This window comes from Desmodus rotundus, chromosome 7, assembly GCF_022682495.2.
Source record: "Desmodus rotundus isolate HL8 chromosome 7, HLdesRot8A.1, whole genome shotgun sequence".
In the NCBI taxonomy this organism is placed as follows: domain Eukaryota; kingdom Metazoa; phylum Chordata; class Mammalia; order Chiroptera; family Phyllostomidae; genus Desmodus; species Desmodus rotundus.
The window spans coordinates 113,833,980-113,853,934 of NC_071393.1; the positions used below are offsets into that span (position 1 = coordinate 113,833,980).

The 19,955-nt window shown below is 39.1% G+C and overlaps 1 protein-coding gene across 27 annotated transcripts in view; it reads left to right on the forward strand.

Annotated features, from left to right (window-relative positions):
- The window catches only part of SIPA1L1 (signal induced proliferation associated 1 like 1), a 323,108-nt gene that overhangs the window by 95,345 nt on the left and 207,808 nt on the right, over window positions 1–19,955 (forward strand). For 2 of the 27 annotated variants that reach the window (XM_071222034.1, XM_071222041.1), the window contains one exon: window positions 1,602–1,694. The exons of the other annotated variants lie outside the window; for them this stretch is intronic. The gene's annotated coding sequence lies outside the window, so the exon portion shown is untranslated. The remainder of the gene's footprint in view (window positions 1–1,601; window positions 1,695–19,955) is intronic. 27 annotated transcript variants of the gene reach the window in all.

Genomic DNA, 19,955 nt, shown 5'->3' on the forward strand with positions numbered 1-19,955 from the left:
TAAGGCGGGCATCACCAATAGGTACAATTTGTTATGCATCCAAATTTTGCTGCTTGATGATCCAATTTAATGTGATTTCTATTTTGTGTCTGAAATCGTGAAATTTTTCAGGTTAATTATCTGCTTTACATTGTGACTAAGATGTTGGTCAGAGAATTCAACTGAAGAAATTCAAAAGGAAGAACACTCTGGCTTTAGTGCAATAATTTTCTCTAGACCAATATGTCAGGAGTGACTCATCCTCCCCTGTTTTTATTCCAAGTAACTTTGAAAAGAATCTCACTGCAGAATAGAAAATTACAAGTATATTTAATGTAGGTGCAAAGTGAACTTGAGACTTATGTCTGAGTCCCATAGCTCCATGGAATGTTTGTGGGAGAATTGTCATCCTGGAGTCTGGTTCCTAGCTTTTAATATTAAATTCTCTTTGATCACGAAATGAAACTAGGAGATCCTTTAATTATCAAATTGTTGGTCTTAGAACAGGGAGGCTTTGTGGTAGGACTTCAGTTTGCATCTTGAAATGACGTGGAGACCCACCAAGTCCCAAGTACCCGGGCTACCCATTATCATACGTGTTTTCTCATTTAATCCCCATCAGTACTGTGGGAGACAGTGTTATACCCATATTATATATGAGGAAATTGAGGCAGAAAGGGGTTAAAGGAACAATAATGAGGGTAGGTGGCAGTTCCCTTACTCTGATTTTATGATTACATTGATGGAAAATTACCGTATTTAGAACCTTTGGCTTAAATGAAACAAATGTCAACTCTTTAGATGTTCTGGGGCACCAGAAGTATATAAAAATGGGGTAGTTGTTGAATCTCAGATGAAGGCCAAACAGGGTATTGTATGGAGAGAGTTGTTCTTCTAGTTTTCTTCTGTCTCATAAAGGTTCTCAAGCAAGCATCCTGATTAAAAGTGAATATATCAGTCAATGTATACCAATGGCAGTGGTGATGAAGTTAGAGAAATTTAGGGCTGAACCTCGATCTTAAAAAAAAGAAAGCCAAAAAAGCATGCATTTATTAATGTTTATTTTTGACCTTGTGGTTCCTGAAGGGCTCTGTCAAGGGACCTGACTGTTACGGAGATCTAAGTTGTGTAGGATGATAACCTTAACACAGATAGGAAGGGAAACTGGCATGAGGCGGATGCAGGCAAAGGGCTATAGGAATTCACAGCAACAAGAGACATATTTCAGGTGAAGCCTGTGAGAAATGCTTTCTGGAGAAGGTCGTGTCGGAACTGCCCTTGAAGAGTGGATAGATTGTAGACACTTAGCAATTGGTATCTGGTTGGGGGCAAAGTCACTGTAAAGTTTATCTTTTCTTAACTCTGAATAAATGCTGATCAATTGAGTACTGTAAATAAAACTTGGTTTTACAACAAAATGGTATGTGTTGCAAAACCACAGTGTTTTGGATGAAGGTCAGGCAAAGCCCCTTTTAGCTCTGGCTTTGTATAGTAGGCATCACCCCAGTCACTCCCTTCATCTGGTCCTTTACTCTGGAGGTTCTGAAGCACGTGCTGTGTGAGACAGGACATCCTGTGCCATTCCTTCTTCATATTCTTTACGGATGCTCTTCTCTCTGCAGGAGTCGTCCTTGCTACCATGTTACTATTTAACAGAGCTTGGCACTGAGTAAGAACTGGATAGATCCTTCAAGAGTGAATGCACGAATGAAGGAGTAAGTGAAATAGAAGATCGTGCCTCTTTACTGAGTTCATATTTTATTATGAACAGGTACTTGTTTGGGTTAGTTGCAGCCTGACCTAGAAAATCATTGTACTGCAACAATTTGGTTTAGAGATCAGAGGGAGGGAGTGAGTAGCTGTGTAATTTTACATAAAAATTGTTTATCTTCAGCCATGATGGCTTGTGTGCCACTGTTTGACCAAGTGAATGATTGCTGAAAATGGTTTGACTCCGAATGATTGGGGTTTTTTTCCCCCACCTCATTCTTTTTTAAAAAATATTTGGACCAGGAAAAATAGGAAAGAGAAGGATTTATTTCCACTCCCTGTATTGCTTATTTAAATTTTTGTTTATTTTTTAAAAAATATTTTATTGTTTATGCTATTATAGTTGTCCCAATTTCCCCTCTTCGCCCCCCCTCCACCCAGCCCACCCCTCACTTCCATAGTCAATCCCCACACCGTTGTCCGTGTCCACGGGTCCTTCATATATGTTCTTTGACTAATACCTTCACCTTCTTTCAGTCAGTCCCCACGTCCCCCCTTCCCCAACCCTCTTACATCTGTCGGTGTATTCCATGATTCTATACCTCTGGTTCTATTTTGCTCATTAGTTTATTTGGTTCATTACATTCCACATATAGGTGCGATCATATGGTATTTATCTTTCACCACCTGGCTTATTTCACTTAGCATAATGTTCTCCAGTTCCATCCATGCTGTCACGAAGGGTAGGAGCGCCTTCTTTCTTTCTACTGCGTAGAATTCCATTGTGTAAATGTGCCATAGTTTTTTGATCCACTCATTTGCTGATGAGCACTTAGGTTGCTTCCAGCACTTGGCTATTGTAAATTGTGCTGCTGTGAACATTGGGGTGTACAGGTTCTTTTGAATTGGTGTTTCAGGATTCTTAGGGTATAATCCCAGCAGTGGAATTGCTGGGTCAAAAGACAGTTCCATTTTTAGTTTTCTGAGAAAATTCCTTACTGTTTTCCACACCATCAGTGCACTAGGGTTCCCTTTTCTCCACATCCTTACCAGCACTTGTTGTTTGTTGATTTATTAATCATAGCCATTTTAAGTTTCTGTTGGTTTCTATAGTGTTGTTGGTTGGGACCACTGGAAAAAATTCCTAAAGTAGAAATCTTTGATTGGTGTATTTTGTGTGTGTGTGATTAAATTTGGTTCTTTTACATTATGGCCTTCTGGTAATTACTAATCCTTGTTGAAGAAATTTTAAGTTAACTATAACAATAATAATAGTTACTTTTATTGACTATGTTATTTGTACCTGAAATGTTGCTAGAGACTTGTTTCCATTATCTCATTTAATCTTCATTTTCATCCTGTGAGATGTTAACAGATGGACCCACGTTACTAATAAGACTAAAATGATTTCTGTAGGTCACATAAAAGTGGCTGAGCTGTGATTCGAACCCACATCTGTCTGCCTTCAGTGCCTGAGCCACTATGTTTAATGTTCTCCCCTGATTTTTCTGTGTATTTATGCTTCTCCCTGCATGTATTATGATGGTAGGATGCATTCTTGTTTTAGTTTAAAAATACCACTTTTGATTGTCGCTGATCTTTATTATTAATATTTTTTGGTTTGACATCTTAGCTATTCTGGTCAAAACTGATTTAGTATTGTGTGTATGATACTGAGAACTTGTATTTTTTTGAACAGCTAAAAGGAAGAACAAATTCTTTTGCTTTCACGTGTTACCTTTTTCTGATTGGCAGTTCAGTCTAAAGAGGTTCTAATAGTCCTCAGATAGAACCCCAGAGTTCAAATGTTTCTTACTAATTTGGGCAAAACAGCATCTCAAGTGGCTGTTGTGTGGTCTCACTGTGCGTGGACACAGTGTGTGGAGAGCAGCAAAGCAACCCCTTTACACGTACGGTCAAATAGCAAAGAGGGAGGGTAGACCAGGGAGAAAGGAGGGCTACACATGAACTGATCCATCATCCATCAGATATTTAGCTTTGCAGTTGAAAAACAGTAAATGTCAAAACTTCTTATTGTTATAAGTAGTTAACATCTACATGTTAAAAAAACATAACTATCAATTTTGTTCATTATATGTTGGTCTGCCAGCGCTTGTGGGGAAGGGTGGTATGCTTTGCAGATCCAACTGAATAGCATGTCTAGACAGAACCAAATGTATAATTATATAAAAACACAGCTCAGAAATTATGGCTGAAAAACTTTAATAATTATCGGCACCTCTATGCCATGTTATATTACTTCATATCCTTATTTTTTTGGCTTACTGTTGTAGGAAAGTTAAAGTTTATTTTTAGACAAAACAAAAGATGCCTAAAATGTGATATAATATGAACCTGTCTTTTTTAACTAAAATATATTTCCCATACAAATATGTGTTTCCTGGCCTGGAAAATTGAATAAATGTAAATAAGAATTATTGCTCTGGCATTAAATTTGGGTAGAAGAAACCTTTTGAAACTAACTTAATAGGACAACAAAACTGCCACTTTAAATCCAGATGTCCTTTAAATGTAGACTTATTATCACTGTGTGCAGTATATTTTTTAATAGTTCTAACTGTCCTGGTATCTGTCTGATTTTTATTTTCTTTGTTCTCCCTCAAGTAGTATTCTAGGCAACAACTCTTCTCTAGCCACTAACCCTTAATTTTTCACAGGAGAGAAATTTCTAGCATCTCCTCTTCCTCTGTTGAGCTGTTCCCTCCAAATCAGGCCGTTATAAACCAGCCTCAGTGAGCACTTCGTTGTTGAGTGTGAGAGTTCCTCGTGCAGCCTAGATGCCAGCGCTTCTTTTTAAAGATTTGTCTTCTGCCCTGATTTTTCTCATGGTAAAGCTGTCATTGGGTAATGAAAAGTTGTAAATGTGATTAAATCTAATTTATCAATTGGTAAAAAATGGCTGTTACTTTCTGTGTCTTAGGAAGCCTTTACCTACCCTCCAATCCTTAAACTATTCTCACTTGTTTTCCTCTGAAAGCTTCATGGTTTCAGCATCTGTTCAGGTCTGTGATCCGTCTTGAGCTAATTTTTTTCACTGCATGCTGTATTATTGACAGGCACCCTTTAAGAAGAGACACCACCTCCACTTTAGAAATGAGGATTTGGGTGCTCTAGACATCATATGTAACAGTAAATTTGATTTAGAGTTTCGGAACCTTTTGAGGATGATCACAATGAAGATACATGTTAGGTCGTATCTGTTACGGCATTTTGGTCAAAATCTTTCTCGAGACATACCTCCATTGTTGTCCCAAAACTATTGTCATTAACAGATGAATATTCTTTCGGTAACTGGGCTCATTCCATCATGAAACCAGCGGCACTGGGTGCAGAACAAGACTGCAGCCTTGATGTGTGTGTGTACTGTAGCAGGTGGAGACGTGTTTCTGTACGGATGTCCTGTGGGCCTGCCCTGCTGTGATTTGCCTGTAAGATACTAAATCACATTGCAATAAGAAGTTGAAGTAAAAGAATCAAATTGATTGAGCCTATTTAACCTGGCCTACTTAATTGTTTTTACTAAATATAATATGGGGCTTAAAATTGCTATTAGTTTTCAGTTCTCTCAGGGTTCTCTCTCTTTTTCCTACTATTTAAGGTCTCTCCTCTGACAGGGTAGAAACATCCCTAAGTGCCAGCATCTCAGGCCAAAGGGAACTCTCAGCAATTAATGTGGCTTTGTTGATGGTATGTATTTTGGGTTCTTACTATGTGGTAGCCATGTTGCAAGCATTATATGTCTTAAAACAATCTTATTTTAAAGGGGAAGTTAAGAAAGATTTCCATAGCACACACTTGGGGGTAGTGTAGAGGGGGAAGCTTTCTAGTAAGTCTTCTGAATGGTGGCTTCTCATAAGCCCTTACAAGTGTCCGAATTGCAATAGGTAACACTGTCATACACTGGTAATTCAGTCAGTTCTGAGGTGTGTGGAATACTTTGGGGGGAAAGGAAGGGCTTTGTGTACTGGGTGTGAGTATGTCCAAGACAGTGTGCTAAGGGGGTATGAGCAGGACAGGAAGAAGCTAATGCTTTTAAAGGGAGCTTCATTTTGTTATTGGGTTGCCATCCATCAACATGTATGACTACACTCATTTTAAACGGGCTACTCATCATGGGGAAAGGCTGTCCTGTGTTTTCAGCTGCGCGAATGAACATAATGAGGACTGTTGGGAGCCCTCACTGGAACATACTCAGATTCCATCGCCACGCTGCTGTTGCCCATGCTGCAAATTGTGCTGTGTCTGTGCAAATAGTGAAGGAAACCGGCCAGGTTCTTGCAGTTCCCCTTTAGAGTGGCCTTCTCACTAAGGAAACATTAGCTTCAGTTGATAACTCTCAAAGAAACTAGGACAGTTCCCAGGCTGCTCTTTATTTGTAGAGATAAACAACTGGGCATTAATACAACTGGGCACTAATGCTGAAAGCAACAGCAGTGAAATTCATTGTGTTCTGATTATATCCTCTCAGCAAGGTTATATTAATTTTTAACCTAAAAATTGTGCCTAAAATGAAGATGTGTACACATTATGAGCTAAATTGAATGCTTTTTAAGGAAAACATTTGTTTTCCTTAGTGTCTGCTACTTTTTCTGATTAAAATGGACTAGATTAATGTTTCTCGTCTCAAGCATGTTGACCAGTTAGTTTTTAGGAACTATTTTGTGTTGTGCACAGGAACCAAATTTAATGGCCTTAGTTATTTTTTCTTTCAGTATATTTTGATAACAATGTTCTCGTTCATATTCTCTCCATTTTAATTGAATGAAGTAATGTTCTGTGAATGCTCTCAATCTGTTAATGTATGTAGTAGATAATAATTTGAAGGATATGAGTCAAACTGGCTTTGTTGGAAAACTCGTAGACGAGGTTTTAGAACATCGATACAGAAAAATGTTCTGACTGCTTGGAACAGCACTTTTAATTGTCATGTGAAACCAGCTTGTCTGTTCACTGCCACCTTAGTGTCCAGATTATGTTAGCACTAATTACTGTGAGTGGGGAGTGGGGATCCTTTGAGTCAACACTGTGTGAGTTTTATAAATGCACCATTGGATGCTGCCTCGTCCAAGTGAGTGTTGACTATTATTTCCAGGTAAAGAACTCTCTTGTCTTTGTAGCTGTTGGGTTATTTGAATCAAGTAATATTTGCTTAGCTATTTGTATGTTAATATGTTTAAAAAGAATTTTCTCTACAAAGAGGCATTAATCATTCACTATTTGTCCCATCAGATGATGGCACTGACATTCTTATTGTGTAATTATAAAATAGCTAATTTTGTTGTGTTTAATGCCAAGAGCAGATGCATGTCGTAGTATAAACAGCATGCAAGCCCAAGTCTGGATGTATTATTTAGAAGCATATTAAAATCTTAGTATGTTTTGTGATTTAAGAAAGTAATTGCAGTTTGCACTGTGTCAAATAAAAAAAAAAATGTGATCATTGCCACAGCTTAAAAACTGAAGAAACAAAATGTGGCCCACGTGTTTTCAAGTATAGTGTGTTATTTTGAGAGACCGTGTCATCCATGAAGGTTTAGTGCGTTAACTCTGGAACCAGCCTTCCTGGATTCAAATCTTGCCTGTGCTGCTTTGTGATGTTAGATAGTTACTTAAAATTTATGTGCTTCAGTTTCCTCCTTTTTAAAATGGTAATAACACTAACGATAGTGTGCCCCTTTTATGGTTGTCAGGATGATACAAGTTGATACAAATAAATTGCATAGAACAGTGCCTGGCACATAGTAAGGACAAATGAGCAAGAGTTTAAAGGGCAAACAGGTAGATGTGTGTGTTAGAGTGGCTTCTCCTGTATCAGTTCCAATTCTTTTAAAGTAAGTCTGTGATGTCCTGATTAGTCAATGACATTTGAAGAGTAGCTTTCATGACAAGCATTATTCTAAACTCTCCAGGGCATACACAGGAATAAAAGACATGGTCCCTTCTTTGCAAGCTTGTACTGTATTTAAACAGGTACACAAATGAAAACGTTAAGTAACAATGTGTAAGTCCGAAGAGAGGACTTTTTTTGTAGTGAAAACACAGGAGATAAAGAGGTATAAAAGGTGAATTTTGACCTTGGATGTCAGGAAACATAAAATCCCATCACAAAAAGTCTGAACTTGGTTCTCGGAGGACCACATATCTTTATTCTCTTGCAGAGCTAATCATTCATTTTAGATGAGTTCTAAGTCCCTCTGTTTTTGTTTAAACATCATCCTTGATTTCACCTGAGCTCTTGTTACTCCCCAATAAAAACCAAGTGCTCCAGCCTAGAGCTTCCTGTCTTTCCAGGTCTTATTTCCATTTTTAGGCCATTGTGGTATGTGCTAAATCTGGAATACTCTGGAATCCCATTACACTCACTCAGCCTCTCAGAGACCTTCCCCTAGTCTTCAAAGTTGACTCCTGTCTCAGCTCCGGGATACCTTATCCAGCCATAGGGATTAAGCCCCAGCTTCCCAGGCTTCAGCCCTAGTGCTTGGTTATAATTCTGGGGAGCACTAAGTCTACATGAAAGCTCTTTGAAAACTATGAAGTACAGTACAGATGTAGGGGGCAACATTGCCTTATCTTTCTTGCATTTTTTTTTTTACCTCTTGTATGTTTAACCTGTCATCATCCTCCCTGTCCCCCCCCTCCCCATAAGCTGATAGTTCCTAGAAATCAAAAGTTTATGCTAATCCGTCTTAGCCTGGAAAGAAATCAGGCAATAGGGAGCTGTAATGACTGAGTGAACTGAAGGATGCTCTGCTAGGTGTGGGCAAAGGTGGGTACCATGGACACAGGTGCAGCTCTGTAGTCAGTGAAGGCAAGAGAGGAAGGACTTGGTTTTGACAGACTGGTGCAGGTGTGGACATCACTAGCCCTGTTCTTAACTCTTTGTCCATACACATCTCATGTGGGAAGTGAGGAAGGCCATGTTGTCGTGAACTTCCTGGGTGCTGTTTATGAGGTGTAGATGAAGAGATGTTTGTGGAAAAACTGTTTTGTTAATTTTAAAGTGCTTATTAGTTGTTTCTTAAAACAAACAAACAACCAATGTTATGCAGAACTTCCGATCATGTATTGGATAAGTTCAAACATTATGCTCAGTCCTAGCCAGGAGATTGATGTGATTAGGTGAGTAGGGATGGGAGCTGAGGGGAGACCTTGCTGACCTTGACTGGGTCTGGTCCCGAGCTCCTGGCAGCAGCTCGGGGTGGGGGTGGGGGAGGTACCAGGAGCTTGAAAACACCAGGGTATTCAGATTGGGACAGGGAAGTGATAAAAGCAGTGAGATAACATTACATCTGTGGACAGTTTACCTTGGGGAGCTTTCTGAGTGAGGCCTTATATTACTGCATTTTAGGAAGAACCTGTGAGCAGTAAATATGAAACCAGATGACAGTTACCAACTTGCAGACACCCAGCTGCTGTCTCTCTGTACTGGAAATTTACAGTAAATTCTGGTAGGGGTGGGTTTGTGAAAGAAGGAAATGAAGTAGGCAGCCTCAGCTTCCGGCAGTGACTTTGGGATTTTGGTCTGGGCAGCTTGACTTAGTTTCTGTCTGCTGTGAATTGCTCTGATGCTGCAGCAGCCTCAAAACAACTTGTGGGCTTTTCAAGTGGCTGTGTAATTGGGAACATTGTGAGAAGCCTCTTGCTGAATGTTTTCTTCCATACCCAGAATGAAAAAATACACATCTCTGATATTAATTCAGCTCTCCAAATACTTGCAAAAAATGTTTTGTATATAAACAAAAGGAGAGGGGATGTAGGGCTGATCATTTGGTGGGGTGGCTTGTGCATCAGTTTACATTTGCATTCGGAGCTCTGTGTTCTTGTGATCTTGGGTAAATTGTGCAATTTCTGGACCTTAAGGGTCTCATCTATAAAATGACACTGTTGGGCTAGTGGCCTATTGTCACCCCCAAGTTGGGAAAATTGCATATTATAAAAGAGGCTGGAAAATTTTCTCCTGGTCTTCTAGTCATGCACAGAAAATCTCCTAGAGGAGTCTGTCACTTTTTAGGAGCCCTTTTCATTCAACAGTGTTTATTAAGGACTTACTATGTGTCTGGAAGAGTTTGGGGGCTGGAGATACAGTCGTGAACAAGGCAGGGTCCCTGCCCTCTGGATACTTGCATTTTAAGCAGAAGAGACAGGAGCTAAACTCACAAATGCATGGGAGAGGTGACAGGAGTTACTACTGCAATGGTTGTGGAGTACAAATGGGAGAAGTCAAGGGCAGCCAAGCCATTTGACCCGAGCAGAGGGTGGTGGTGAATGGAACAGGTCTGGTAAATGGAGCAGGTCTGGGTGGGGGTGGGGGTCCATATTCTACTGAGTGTGACCTACTTGGGAGACAAGATATCTATAGAGTTTTAAGTTTGAGAGTCTTTTCTCTACACATGTTATTTGAAGATTTGGGACTAGATGAGATCAGCTGGTGACTGAATTTAGATAGAAAAGGGAGGACTTCTAGAAAAGGGACCAAATCTTGGGCTCCATCATTTGGAGGTCAGGTGGAGGTCCCAACCTCCAATAGAGAGACTGTGGTAGGTTGCTCTTGGCTTCCATTGAGCAAGTCTGTGTTAAACACAACATACACTGCTCTTCCTTTTAGCTTAGGGGCAACCTGTGTCTGTTTATACTCTGTGTATATATATAAATAAATGACTTTTACAATCATACTACTCAATAGTTGCAAGGTGCTGAGAGATGAGCTCTGTCTATGGTGAGAGCTCCTTACCTCCTCCTCTCACTGGTGCCCATGCCTCCAGCACCTACAGGCCGGCAGCTACTCTAGAGGTCTGTTTCCTTCTGGGTCAGCTGGTTGAGTTGAATGTTGATCAACTCAGTTGTATTGATACCAAAAGCTTGTAGTACTTGTTACTGTAATTACCTAATTAAAGTTTTATGTAATCTGAGTTGCCCAGGCCAGTGTAGCTCAGTTGGTTGGAGCATTGTCCTATAACTGTAAGGTTGCGGCTTCGATTCCTGGTTGGGGCACGTACCTAGGTTGTGGATTTGATCCCCATTCCGGGCATGGATGATCCCGGACTGGACGTGTATGGGAGGAAACCAGTTGATGCCTCTCTCTCATGTTGATGTTTTTCTCTCTCCCTGCCTCTCTGTAAGAAAGCAATGAAAAAAAAATGTTCTTGAGTGAGGATTAAAATTTTATGTAATCTGAATAAATATGAGTATTATTTTTCTACAAAAATAAACTAAATAGCTTGGAAGCCCTCCAGAGGCAAACCTCCAAAGAGAATGCTGCTAAGTTAGGTATGGTCATGGCAACTGCAAAGGATTGGGGGAGTAATTGCACTTCTGTAAGGGTTCTCAGCTTGCTTCTGGAGAGATTTTTGAGTCCACTCTAATAAAAAAGGGAAATTGGAAATTGTGTATGATGCCTTTTTGGGTGTGGTTTATACTGGAATGACTAGCCTAACCGTCAGTCCAGAGACTGATTATTTAGGAAAAAGACATTGACCTTGCATCAGGAAATTGGCAAAAGAATATGTATTATTTTAATTTCAAAATAAAGTGGCTAAGGGGTGTGTGTGTGTGCGCACGTGTGCATGTGTGCGTGTCTATTTATCATTCTCTGCTTAAGGCAGCCTTTTACATTTCTAAACCAGTTATCCTATTCCCTTGGCTAAGTGAGGTTTTGCTGTATTGCTGTATGAACTTCATAAAAAACAGTTTTAGTTCCAGCCAAGATGGAGGCGTAGATAGATACATGTTGCCTCCTCGCACAACCAAAAGAAGAAAAACAACAAATTTAAAAACAAAAAATAACCATAACTGCCAGAAAATCAAACTGTGTGGAAGTCCAAGAACCAAGGAGTTGAAGAAACATTCATTCAGACTGGCAGGAGGGGTGCAGTTGGGCAGTCAGGGCAGAGAGGACACGTGGCAAGGTGGCAGCTAGAGGATCAGGCGGTCCCACATTTGCATGCAGATAAACCAGGAGGAACAACTGGGGAGTAAGACCGTGCAAGCCAGGGTTCTGGCATGGGGGAATAAAGCCTCAAAACCTTTGGCTGTAAAATTCCGTGGGGGTTGCAGTGGTGGGAGAAACTCCCACCCTCACAGGACAGTTCATTGGAGAGACCCACAGAGTCCTACAACAAACACAAAGCCACCCACCCAGGAATCAGCACTAGAAGGACCCAGTTTGCTTGTGGGTAGCAGGGGAAGTGACTGAAAGCAAGGCAAGAGCCAAGCAAGTGTCATTGTTCCCTCTCGGACCCCTCCCCCCACATACAACACCACCACCTAGTGACGTGGGTTGCCCCACCCTGGTGAATACCTAAGGCTCTGCCTCTTAGAATGTAACAGACTCGTAGAGACAAAAAAATATGGCTCAAATGAAAGAACAGATAAAAGCTCCAGAAAAATTAATACCTAAGTGATGAAGAGATAGCCAACCTGTCAGATGCACAGTTCAAAACACTGGTAATCAGGATGCTCACAGAAATGGTTGAGTATGGTTGCAGAATAGAGGAAAAAATGAAGGCTATACAAAGTGAAATAAAGGAAAATGTACAGGGAACCAACAGTGAAGGGAAAGAAACCAGGACTTAAATCAACGATTTGGAGGAGAAGGAAGAAATAAACTTTCAACCGGAATAGAATGAAGAAACAAGAATTCAAAAAAATGAGGAGAGGCTCAGGAACCTCTGGGACAACTTTAAATGTTACAACATCTGACTCACAGGGGTGCCAGAAGGAGAAGAGGAAGAAAAAGAAATTGAAAACTTACTTGACAAAATAATGAAGGAGGACTTCCCCAATCTGTCTAAGGAAATAGACTTCCAGAAAGTCCAGGAAACTCAGAGAGTTCCAAAGAAGTTGGACCCAAGGAAGCACGCACCAAGGCACATCATAATTACATTACCCAAGATTGAAGAGAAAAAGCAGCAAGGGAAAAGGAGACAGTTACCTGCAAAGGAGTTTCCATAAGACTAGCAGCTGATTTCTCAAAAAAGAAACTTTATAGGCAAGAAGGGGCTGGAAAGAAGTATTCAAAGTCATGAAAGGCAAGGACCTACATCCAAGATTACTCTATCCAGCAAAGCTATCATTTAGAATGAAAGAGCAGATAAAGTGCTTCCCAGGTAAGGTCAAGTTCAAGGAGTTCATCATCACCAAGTCCTTATTATATGGAATATTAAAGAGACTAATTTAAGAAAAAGATGATCAAAACTATGAACAGTAAAATGATAACAAACTCAACTATCAACAACTGAATCCCACCCCCCCCAAAGCAAAACAAAAGCAAACTAAATAAACAACTACAACAGGAACAGAATCAGAGAAATGGGCATCACATGGAGGGTTGTCAGTGGGGAGGAGGGAGAATGGGGAAAATGGTACAAGGAATAAGAAGCATAAATGGTAGGTACAGAATAGACAGAGAAAAGTCAAGAAGAGTATAGGATATGGAGAGGCCAAAGAACTTACATGTACTACCCAGGGACATCAACTAAGGGGAGCGGGGTTCTGGTGAAGGGGTGTTGCAGTGTGGGGGGAATAGAGCGGGAGAAAATGGGACATCTGTAAGAGCATAATCAATAGCATAAAATATATTTTAACCCCCCCACAAAAACAATTTTATAGTATGTGCCAAAAGTCTTCAAAATAGTTATGTACTACTTCACCACATCTAGTACTTTATGTAAAAACATTTTTTTTAAATCTACAAAAGTTTATGTTCAGGAGTGGTTATTATTGTAGTATTTGTAACATAAAGATCGAGTGCAGCCCGTATTCCATGTTGTAGACAAGGTTAAATTGTGACATGTGCATCTGGAGGACTATTGTACAGTGATTGAGCACCTGGTTTTTGAGGAGCACTGAATGATGTGGAGAAATGTGCACGGGATAATAATGTTCCAACACAAAGGATACGAAGCATTTTATATAATATGATCTCAATTTTTAAAACTTCCACAATATTAACCGAGTGTATCTTTGGGTGGTAGGATGGTGGGTGAGTCTTGAGTTTATATTTTGTACTTATTTTGAATTTTGTAATTTTCACAAATTACAAACAGGTGTTATTTTTGTAACTACATAATAACCTTATTATAGTAATGGATGACTTGAAATACAAAGAGGCCTTTTGAATTTGGTTACTGTTGAGAGTTGGTGTTTCATAGAATAACTTACTAAGAGAGAGAACATGAATGGAAATGGTAACAATTTCTTTTAGTCTTTAGAAATAATTATTAATTACTTACATAAACAAATTACCTTTATTTAACAAAGTAAATGTATGCATATTTAAATCAAATTTCTGTTCATATAATAAAGATTATAATATATAATTTGTATAACTACAGAAAGAAAATTGCTTTCAATATTTATAATTATTAGTATTCATTTATAATAGTTATTAAATCTTTATAAAAACCAAGATAGTTGAACCAAATACAATTTTCCTCATTTTGTAAATAAACACAATCTCAGAAAGGGCCCCCACCCCGCTGCTCCAGCTTACACAGTTGGTAGTGGCAGATTTTGAACTCAGAATTTCTGGTTCTGAATCTGTTGATTTTTCTGCTCCTGGCACTCCATTCTAATCTTTTCTTTGGTAAAATTAAGTATGGAAAGACGGAATACTGGGATCTAGCTTACAAGTCCTAAACTGAAGAACTCCTTGTGGATAGAAGGTTAAATAAATTGGATGAGGCACAAATCTCTCTTTGAAACAGGCGCTTGAGATCAGAAACGCTATTGGAAGGAGCCTACATTTACGTTTTCAGAATGGGTGCACATGGTGGAGTGAAGGAAGAAAATATTAAGAGTGGTTACTGAGCCGTTGTAAGAAATAAACTACTGTTTATTAATGTTGAACATTGCGGTGGAAACGGGGACCCTCGTTTGGGTCCTATGTCAGATAATAGGTGTCCTCTTTGGAACACAGGTACCCTGAGGACTGTTTGGGACTCCATCAGACAGAGGGTGGGGAAGGCCCCCCCTTGTTTCCTTCCAGCCTACTGCAACATGCTGACTTTACTCAAATAGCTTACAGATTGTGTTAACCAGTTTTAATTAAAACAACAGCTACAACATTGACAATTGACTTAGAAAGAATTCTATGAGGAGCCATGGGTTGAGGGTAATGTTGATAATACAGACACCAATGAACTGTGAAAAATTGGCAGAGCTGAAACTTCTTCCAGCACAAGCTATTATCAACTATGAAGTAAGCTGAAAAGTGAATTTTGTCGAAGAAAATGTAGTTCTCCTTTGTGGAATCATTATGCAGTTACCAAAATTCTCCAAAGTGGTGGAGACGGTGCCAGGGACCAGCACCAGGAGTGATGTGTGTGAGCCTCAGGGACCAGTGGATAATGTCCATCAGAAGCCACGGTTCTTTTCATGTAGTTCAATTTTTTAAAAAATGCTTGCTATTCAGCAGCCATTTGTTGAGTATCTCTTAGGCATCAGGTGCCATGATAGGGTGACGAAGAAGACAAAGAGCTCACAGTCTAAAAAGGCCTTAATTTTGTGCTAAAATTGCAGAATGAGACTTTCAGTTGTAAGGGATTTGTGGAGTATCTCGTCCAAGCCTGTCATTGTTCAGGTGAGGACTTTTCTACAGGCACAGGGATGGCGCCCGCCCGCTCTCAGTCCAGGGAGCCACTGGAATTCCTTCTTCACTTGGTGTTGTCAGGGCTTCACAGAATGGCGTCCAGTTTTTTCTTTCTTTACTGGCTGTTTAATGTGCTCAGGCCTGATTTATAACTTAAATTTTAGCCAGTAGGCATTGTTCACTTAATTCAGTCCAAAACAACCCCTTAAACTTGAATCATGTAAAAGATTGAGTTTTCTTCTTAAAAAAAATTGTGTGTGTTGTGTGTGTGAAATTCTATGTGTTCATTTTATTTAGAATGCAGAATGTCTTTGCTGGCTACCAAGACTAATAGAAATAACAGCATCCTAGACACCAGAAAGGAGCGTACTGCTATGACAGTATCACCTGACATCACCTTTCCCTTTTGACATGGGTCAAAAAGCAACATTCCCTGAGCCAAGGTTCTGTCATGTACAGCGAGGTGATTATTTTTAAGTGTACGTATGAAAGAGCCCCTAGAAGTACCACTTTCTAAAGAATAATACAGCATATGTTTTAGACTCAAATTATTATAATCAAACAGGCTTATTAAACACTCATCCATTCCTGTGCACTGTTCTCAACTGAGTTAAACAAATCAAGGGGTTTCTCCCATTAAAAAATAACTTGACTTCCCTTATGTTTTTAACTGGATTATTTTTGTAATAATTGGTAACAGTAGTACTATCTGAAAGTTTAGTGGATCATACTGTCCTCCCCCACTTTTTGGGTGGTGATGGTGGTATATTAGATCTTTTAAAATTTCCCTAAGAGTGTTAAAAATGAAAACAGAATAGTGAGAGCCATAATTTATAGCAAATTATGTCAGGAGTGGAGAAAAGGAGTTTTCCAACTGTCTTGATGTTTCATTTAGGGAACCTTTGAGAAGTAGAGAAAAAAATAGAAAGAAAAAATTATCCATAGCTTCACAATTAAAATACAAATTCTACTTTAAAATTACTCTTTACAGCACCACATTTGGGATTATGTTATGCACCCGAATGAGCAGCATTAAATCATGCAGGGCATGCTCGGAAAAGGATAGCAGTCTCACTGAAAACGAGACCGGGGTGACGTTCGTATTATCCTTTTCGTGGTCTTATTGTTTGTCTTTGAAATAGGCAAAAATAACTCCAAAAGACATGCTCTGAGGTGGTGGTAAGACTAATATATTTTGACAGAAATAGTACAGAGATATGTCTTAGAAAGTGCATTCATCATACATAGCCTTTTGGACCGGGGTTGGATCACTGCGGCTCAGCAGTGCGGTGGAGAGCTGTCCCTCCCCTTCACTCACTCTGTGGAGAGGAGCATCAGTTCTGACATGACACGTACAGAAGTTAGGGTCTGTTTCCGGCACGTTGTGGAGGCACCGGCTTTGTGGTGGTAGTGATGACAGAGTGCAGCCGTTGTCAGTGAAACTGGTTTCCTTGACCTTTTCCCTTTGTATACATGCTCTTCAAATTCTAAAACAAACTCTGTTCATGGAGTGCTTCCTGTTGAGGAAATGGAGGAGGCGTGTGAAGCTCTGTGGGGTGGAGGTGGGACCGGATCGTAGTGGACAGACTTTGGATGACTCTGAGTTCTTGCATCTGTTGCCCAGATGATTCACCTGCTTGTGACATGAACATCTCAAAAGCCAGATGCCAAAATAACTAGAACTGTTGGGCTTTGTTGAATATTGGCTTTCTTGCTATTAAACAGTCATATGTTTGTGGTCGAGTTTACTTTGGAAAGAAATGGTTTTGTGGTGCCTTTTAAAATGTTTTATAAATAAACTTGGTTTAAATAATACTTAATACTACATTGTTCCACTGTTTTAAAACTCATTTCTATGGTAATATTCAGTACAATCTTTATATAAATTAGTTATGTAAGATGTTATTATAAATTTGAGGTATTTTATGTTGGGTTAAAAAAATTAACATGGAATAAAATGGACTTTACTCATTTGGTGTATAATTCTATGAGTTTTAACATGTGTCAGTTTGTATAACCATGCTCGCGAGTGTTCCATCCTCTCCAAAAGTTCCTCGTGCTATATTCTCTTCCTACCCTTAAATCCTGGCAGCCATTGATCTGTTTTCCTTCCCTGTAGTTTTGTCTCGGCAAAGATGTCATTTAAATGAAAGCATACAGTATATAATCTTTTGAAGCTGACTTCTTTCACTCACATAATGCCTTTGAGATTCATCCAAGTTGTTGTGCGAATGGAGAGTATGTTCATTTTAGAAGCTGAGTAGAATCTATTGTTTGGCTATACTGTACTTTATTTACCCACTAACTGGTTGAGGAACGTTTCAGTTGTTCTAGTTTTGGGGTGTTATAAATAAAGCTACTGTGAACCTTTGTGTACAGATATTTGTTTGGACATACAATTTCCTTTCTCTTGGGTGGAACAGCTGTATTATGTGCTAAGTATACATTTAAGTTTGTGAGGAAACCTTGAACCATTTTCCAGAGTGCCAGGTGCTTGGCACCCTTGTCAGTACTTGGTGGTATTAGTATTTTTAAAAAAAATTTTAGTCATTCTATTAGATGTGTAGTAGTATCTCATTATATTTTAATATGCTTTACCCTAATGGCTAATGATATTGAACATTTTTTCATATGCTTACTTGAAGTTTACTTGCAGCCATTTATATATATGCTTTTGGTGAATGGTCTGTTTTAAGTCCATTTTTTTTGTATGATAAAAATTTTATTATATTTTATTTTTTCCTCTCTTTTTTTATTGTTGTTCAAGTACAGCTGTCTCCATTTTCCCCTACCACTCCCCACCCTCTTATCCTACCTCCCACCCTCAGTCCTACCATCCTTTGGCTTTGTCCATTTGTCTTTTATATATGTTCCTTGACAACCCTTCCCCCTTTTCCTCCCGTTATCTCCTCCCACCTCCCCTCTGGTTACTGTCAGTTTGTTCTTTATTTCAATGTCTCTGGTTATATTTTGCTTGCTTGTTTGTTTTGTTGATTAGGTTCCACATATAGGTGAGATCATGTGATATTTATCTTTCACCACCTGGCTTATTTCACTTAGCATAATGCTCTCCAGATCCATCCATGTGGTCACGAAGGGTAGGAGCTCCTTCTTTCTTTCCGCTTCATAGTATTCCATTGGGTAAATGTACTATAGTTTTTTGATCCACTCATTTACTGATGGGCACTTAGGTTGCTCCCAGCACTTGGCTATTGTAAATTGTGCTGCTTGGAGAAGTGTCTGTTCAGGTCCTGTGCCCATTTTTTCATTGGGTGGTTTGTCTTCCTGGAGTGAATCCGTGTGAGTTCTTTGTATATTTTGGAGATCAAACCCTTGTCCTAGGTATCATTTACAAATATATTTTCCCATATGGTTGGTACCCTTTTCATTTTGCTGATGTTTTGTTTAGCTGTGCAGATGCTTTTTATTTTGATGAAGTCCCATTTGTTTATTCTTTCCTTTATGTCCCTTGCTCTAGAGGGGCATTTCAGTGAAAATATTGCTGCATGGAATATCTGAGATTTTCCTCCCTATGTTCTCCTCTAGGACTTTTATGGTGTCGTGACATATTCAAGTCTTCTATCCATCTTGAGTTTATTTTTGTATATGGTGTAAGTTGGTCATCGAGTTTCATTTTTTTGCATCTAGCTGTCCAGATTTCCCAACACCATTTGTTGAAGAGGATATTTTTACTCCATTTTATGCTTCTGCCCACTTTGTCAAAAATAAATTGACCATAGAGACTTGGGTTTATTTCTGGGCTCTCTGTTCTGTTCCATTGATCTATGTGTCCGTTCTTATGTCAGTACCAGACTGTTTTGATTACTATGGCTGTGTAATATAGTTTGATGTCAGGTATTGTGATCCCTCCTACTTTGTTTTTCTTTCTCAAAAATGTTACAGCTATTCGGGGTCATTTATGGTTCCATATAAATTTTTGAAATGTTTGTTCTATATCTGTGAAATATGTCATTGGTATTTTAATAGGGATTACATTGAATCTATAAATTGCTTTGGGTAGTATGGACATTTTGATGATATTAATTCTTCCATGAACACAGTATATTCTTCCATTTGTTTGTGTCTTCCTTAATTTCTTTCTTCAGTTTTGTGTAGTTTTCTGAGTACAGGTCTGTTACCTCCTTGGTTGGGTTTCTTCCTAGGTACTTTATTTTTCTTGTTACTGCAGCAAATGGGATTTTTGTCCTGATTTCTGTTTCTGATATTTCATTGTTGGTGTACAAAAATGCCTTTGATTTTTGAGTATTGACTTTGTATTCCACTGTAGTGTTTTGTAGTGTTTTGCCAAATGCACTTATTAGGTTGAGTAGTTTTTTGGTGGAGTCTATAGAATTTTCTATGTACACTATCATGTCATCTGCAAACAATGACAGTTTTACTTCCTCTTTTCCAATTTGGATTCCTTTTATTTATTTTTCTTGTCCAATCACTGTGGCTAGGACTTCCAATACTATATTGAATAGAAGTGATGAAAGTGGTCATCCTTGTGTTGTTCCTAATCTTAGTGGGAAAGCTTTTAGTTTTTGCCCATTGAGTATGATGTTGGCTGTAGATTTCTCGTATGTGGACTTTATGGTCCCTCTACTCCCACTTTGCTGAGTGTTTTTATCATAAATGGGTGCTGTACCTTATTAAA